The 6,000-nt window shown below is 41.8% G+C and overlaps 1 protein-coding gene across 1 annotated transcript in view; it reads left to right on the top strand.

The window, feature by feature from the left end:
• Positions 1-2,394: 2,394 nt before the first annotated feature.
• Positions 2,395-6,000, top strand: part of LOC120046717 (E3 ubiquitin-protein ligase MARCHF8-like) — a 126,447-nt gene continuing 122,841 nt past the window's right edge. Inside the window, exon 1 of the mRNA XM_038992162.1 lies at positions 2,395-2,543. The gene's annotated coding sequence lies outside the window, so the exon portion shown is untranslated. The remainder of the gene's footprint in view (positions 2,544-6,000) is intronic.

Below are 6,000 nucleotides of genomic sequence, written 5' to 3'. Positions count from 1 at the left end.
CTTTCTCTCTCTCTCTCTCTCTCGCTCTCTCTTGCAATAAGTCTATGGATTGAACTGCATTTCTGTCCTTGACAATCAGTGTTTTTTAATCATGCTCTCTCTCTTTTTCCCTCTCTTTCCGTCTCTATTCCCCTCTCTTTCTCTCGCTCTCTCTCTTGAACGTACGCAGACACTCCACACACACAAACTCACTCGTGGCCCAGACACACGCGTCCCTTTGGCACCCTCCCATCCCTGTGAGGTGCCCACACACTCCAGACACACACAGAGGCCCTGTTGTCCTGCTCCAGACCCCAGCCACACAGAGACAGACTGGGAATCATTAATCACACCAAACACAATGACAGCCTCTCAGAGATGGAGCAGGAGCGCTCTGTCAACAGAGGGTAAATTGTTAGATTAGGGTGATTCACTCACTATTCAGTATAGCAACTCTATAAGACTTTAACGTGTAGGCCTATGGGTTTAGAATAAAAGTACAATTTTCAGGTTAGCCATAGTGTTTATTCAGTATTATATGTCTTAGAAGAAGAAACATAATGAATACATCATGGCTAGAGGAGACCGGGGCTTTTTACTCTTTCTCAGCACCAGTATATCTTACAAGACTCTTTCAATATTAGGAGAAAGACCAACGTCTTGGGTTGAAATGGGGACCGTTTTTAACCTCATATCTTATTATTCCAACATGGGGTTATAAGCCATCAAACACACTCTGTCAACTTGTGACCACCAGCCCCATCGCAGGGATTGGAAGTTATACAGTATGCTATTTGTTGTCACAACGTTTGCTAGTAGTTTATTCCTTTTGTAACAGGAAATGAAGCAATATAAGTCTTAGAAATAGCCTTTCTTTGATTGAACGATATTCCTAACAAAATTCAGCACTTTATGCCGTGAGAAGAACATATTACATTTTCAATACATTTGTGTGTGTTTGCATGAATGCATGCACATGCATGAAAATTGCTAACCTGAAAATTGTATGTGAGTGTGTGGCAGAAAAAATATGTGTGTGAGATAGAGGCAACGAAGGGAGCTTTTTATAGTACAAGCCCAAAAGAGCTTGGGATTCATTATAATGGTGTGGATAGTGACTAACCCCACATTTCATGTGACAACCATACTAGGGAAGTAGGGTGCTGCTGAAAAACCTGAATTTTTTATTTGATTAATAATAAAAATCCTAGCTTTTTTTTTAAACATATTTCTTCCCAAAAGTAGTGCGTGGGCAAAAATATATATAATCTCCCAACCACCCCCTGACAAAATACTCTCAGCAATGTGACAACCAACCTGTGAGACAACCAACCTTGGGTCTCCAATTGTCAGATGTATGTACATTTTAACAGTCAACTAAAATCCTAAATCATCCTCAACTTCCTAATCTTCATCATCATCATCATCATGCAAATATCTCAACATGAATATGACAAGCCCCTATCAACAGTGGTTTAATGCAGTTTCATGCCACACCCCTTAGCTAATCTCATGTTATTTTACCATTTTTGCCATGAGGCTGAGATTTTTTGTTGTTGCTGTTTTAGAGCTCGAGGATTCTTGAAAGACAGGACAATTTAAACTTTTTTTAATCAAATGCAACTAACTGGATATATGTCAATTCGGTCAGACACCATAAAAGGCATTACATTTTTACCATTATTGTCAAACAAGTGTTTAAAGGCCTCGATTGCTTAATGCGAACATTAGATTATTCAATTTTGTAATACAAATCTCCAAACTTATTTTTGTTTTGTTTTTATAGGTATATTAAATTCTCAGAGGCTAATTTAGTTTGCATTTTGGCATGTTTTTCTAGATTTAGAACATAAAACAACATTTATAAAGCAAACATTATCCCTTAGGTCTAGCACTGTAAATACTTCAATTGTTTTAACATATGTTGCAGAACAGTGATTACAATATAAACAAAAAATGTATTTTAAGGGTTTAGTCATCAGTGACTGCCACTGACAGAGTTGACAACAGATACTCAAAACAGACATTTTTTCCTGTAAAAAATAAAAGTTAATTACGAACATATGAAATAGAGGGAAAATGATTCATTTCAAAATCCCCAATAAACACATGCATCTGTCTGATGGAGTTGACATTGGATAAAAATCTGTCGGAGTTGACAAAAATTGTATTTTTCTTATTCAATCAAGCGGTATACACAGTAGCAGTTTAATATTTCCTCAGAGGCTTTATGACTTTAAAACCTAATTAAATTAATATTGTATTTTAATCTATCAGGCAGATGGAGTTGACAGTTTATGGTTGTGACCATGGTGATTCCAATTGTGTTTAAATCTATCAAAAGCAGAGAAAAGTAAGCCCCCCCTTCTCTGACGTGCCAGCCTTAAAGCCGTTTCTTCTACACGTCCTATTTTTTTCACTCAATTGTAACGCGGAAGTCAGTGAAGCATACTTATGCGGATGGGCGCTATGAAATATACTAAACATCATCACCATTTAGCCTGGGAGAAAGCGCCGGTGGGTGATCTTTTCTTGCTCTGCACCGTGTGTGCATTTTGAACGGGGTAAGTGAGCGTTTCATCGCCGCGGAGAACTTCGGAAAATGTAAATGTCTGCCTACATTGTAACTGCTGCGCCTTATATAAACAATTATCACAGAGACGACGCATGTCTTGATGGAATAGCTGAGACTACGGATTGTGTGAATATCTGCATTTCACGATCACTGTAGCCTACATAAATACATAACTGACAGTATTTCTACAGCATAAAAATAAAGTGGGTGTGACATTAGCCTACTTCACAAATAGTATGTGCGATATGGACCCATAGTGAATCAGCTGCTTTATTCGGAATATATTTCATGTCAGCTAAGGCTAAATAGCCTAGGTGTAAATACAGTTTTGTCCGGTTGGCGAGTAGGTTTGCTGTTATTGATTTAATTTTGTTTGCACAATAATTCTGTCACATTCCTCTGCTCTTTGAGAATGCCACCACTAGGCTATTCTTCTTCCAGTGTTGGCATTAATTGTCCTTTATTTGTGATTATGTGAGATAATCAGATGGAATATTCTCGGATTGGCTACCCTAAATAATATTGCGCTGTTCTTCAATGTACCATCACATATTTACTGTATGGAAGCCCATTCCTGCTACCAAAACAAACAATACGAAAATATCGATGTAAGTAAATATTTTGAGATACAGTACAGATAGGATATGTGGTGGGGTACAAATTGTTTTCCTGGGGCCCAGAGTTTGTCCTGATCTAGTAGGCTAACCAGATAAAACTCTGGATGCTAGTTGTATGGTACGACAATAATAAATCAGATGTAAAACAAACAGGTTTTATATGGACTATGATGGGACCAGATTTTTTTTCTAAGCAGGTAAATGTTTTTTTTTAAACTAGAAAAACTCCTGGCCCTAGGGATGATGAAACCCTTAAAACCATGTCAAACTACAGCAACCTTGTACTTGTTAAGATGGCGCTGGAGAAGAAGGCAGACGTTTTACGTTCCCCCAACCAATTGTGTTTTTTGTTTGTTTATTTGCGTTGTTTGTAACTTATTTTGTACATAATGTTGCCGCTTCCGTCTCTTATGACCGAAAATAACTTCTGGGCATCAGGACTGCGATTACTCACCACAGACTGGCAGAATCCTTGTATTCCTTTATTGAGGCTGACGCGAACGATATACTGATTTCTCGGGAACAGGCCCAGATCCCCGTGATTTGCGTGAAGAAGAGGTGGAGAAAAAGGGTACGGAAGGGCGGGCTGCCTTCTGAGAATTCGTAGGCGATTGAATAAACCCCCACTTCCTTCCAGTCTGCTAGCAAACGTGCAATCTTTGGACAATAAAATAGATGATTTATGTGGAAGATTAAACTACGAACGGGACATTCAAAACTGTAATATCTTATGCTTCACGGAGACGTGGCTGAATGACGGCACTATCAACATGCAGATGGCTGGTTATACGCTGCACCGGCAGGATAGAACAGCGGCGTCTGGTAAGACAAGGGGCGGCGGACTATGTATTTTTGTAAATAACTGCTGGTGCACGATATCTAAGGAAGTCTCAAGCTATTGCTTGCCTGAGGTAGAGTATCTCATGATAAACTGTAGACCACACTAGCTACCTAGAGTTTTCATCTGTATTTTTTGTAGCTGTTTACATACCACCACAGTCAGAGGCTGGCACTAAGACAGCATTGAATGAGCTGTATTCCGCCATAAGCAAACAAGAAAATGCACAACCAGAGGCGGCGCTCCTAGTAGCCGGGACTTTAATGTAGGGAAACTTAAATCTGTTTTACCAAATTTCTATCAGCATGTTAAATGTGCAACCAGAGGAATAAAAACTCTTGACCACCTTTACTCCACACACAAAAACACATATAAAGCTCTCCCCCGCCCTCTATTTGGCAAGTCTGACCATAATTCTTTCCTCCTGATTCCTGCTTACAAGCAAAAATCAAAGCAGGAAGCCCCAGTGACTAGATCAATAAAAAAAAGTGGTCAGATGAAGCAGATGCTAAGCTACAAGACTGTTTTGCTAGCACAGACTGGAATATGTTCCGGGATTCCTTCGATGCCATTGAGAAGTACACCACATCAGTCATTGGCTTCATCAATAATTGCATCGATCACGTTGTCCCCACAGTGACCGTACGTACATACCCCAACCAGAAGCCATGGATTACAGGCATCATCTGCACTGAGCTAAAGGCTAGACTCAAGGAGCGGGACTCTAACCCGGAAGCTTATAAGAAATCCCGCTATGTCCTCCGACGAACCATCAAACAGACAAAGCGTCAATACAGGACTAAGATCGAATCGTACTACACTGGCTCTGGTGCTCGTCGGATGTGGCAGGGCTTGCAAACCATTACAGACTACAAAGGGAAGCACAGCCAAGAGCTGCCCAGTTACACGAGCCTACCAGACAAGCTAAACTACTTCTATGCTCGCTTTGAGACAAGCAACACTGAAACATGCATGAGAGCACCAGCTGTTCTGGAAGACTGTGTGGTCACGCTCTCCGCAGACGATGTGAGACCTTTAAACAGGTCACCGCTCACAAGGCCGCAGGGCCAGACGGATTACCAGGACGTGTACTCCGAGCATGCACTGGACCAACTGGCAAGTGTCTTCACTGACTTTTTCAACCTCTCCCTGTCCGAGTCTGTAATACCAGCATATTTTAAGCATACCACCATAGTGTCTGTGCCCAAGAACACTAAGGTAACCTGCCTAAACGAACACCGACCCGTAGCACTCACGTCTGTAGCCATGAAGTGCTTCGAAAGGGTGGTAATGGCTCACATCAACACCATTATCCCAGAAACCCTAGACCCACTCCAATTTGCATACCGCCCCAACAGATCCACAGATGATGCAATCTCTATTGCACTCCACACTGCCCTTTCCCACCTGGACAAAAGGAACACCTATGAGAATGCTATTCATTGACTACAGCTCAGCGTTCAACACCATAGTGTCCTCAAAGCTCATCAATAAGCTAAGGATCCTGGGACTAAACACCTCCCTCTACAACTGGATCCTGGACTTCCTGATGGGCCGCCCCCAGGTGATAAGGATAGGTAACAACACATCTGCCAAGCTGATCCTCAGCTGAGGTTCCCTCAGGGTTGCGTGCTCAGTCCCCTCTTGTACTCCCTTTTCACTCATGACTGCATGGACAGGTACGACTCCAACACCATCATTAAGTTTGCCGATGACACAACAGTGGTAGGCCTGATCACTACAACGACGAGACAGCCTTTAGGGAGGAGGTCTGAGACCTGGCCGTGTGGTGCCATGACAACATCCTCTCCCTCAAGACAGAGGAGATGATTGTGGACTCCAGGAAAAAGAGGACCGAGCACTCCCCCATTTTCATCGACGGGGCTGCAGTGGAGCAGGTTGAGAGCTTCAAGTTCCTTGGTGTCCACATCACCAACAAAATAACATGGTCCAAACGCACCAAGATAGTTGTGAAGAGGTACGACAAATTT

This window comes from Salvelinus namaycush, chromosome 4, assembly GCF_016432855.1.
Source record: "Salvelinus namaycush isolate Seneca chromosome 4, SaNama_1.0, whole genome shotgun sequence".
NCBI classification, from domain to species: domain Eukaryota; kingdom Metazoa; phylum Chordata; class Actinopteri; order Salmoniformes; family Salmonidae; genus Salvelinus; species Salvelinus namaycush.
The sequence above is the reverse complement of the archived record's forward strand: the minus strand, read 5'-3'. Positions and strand labels throughout refer to the sequence as shown.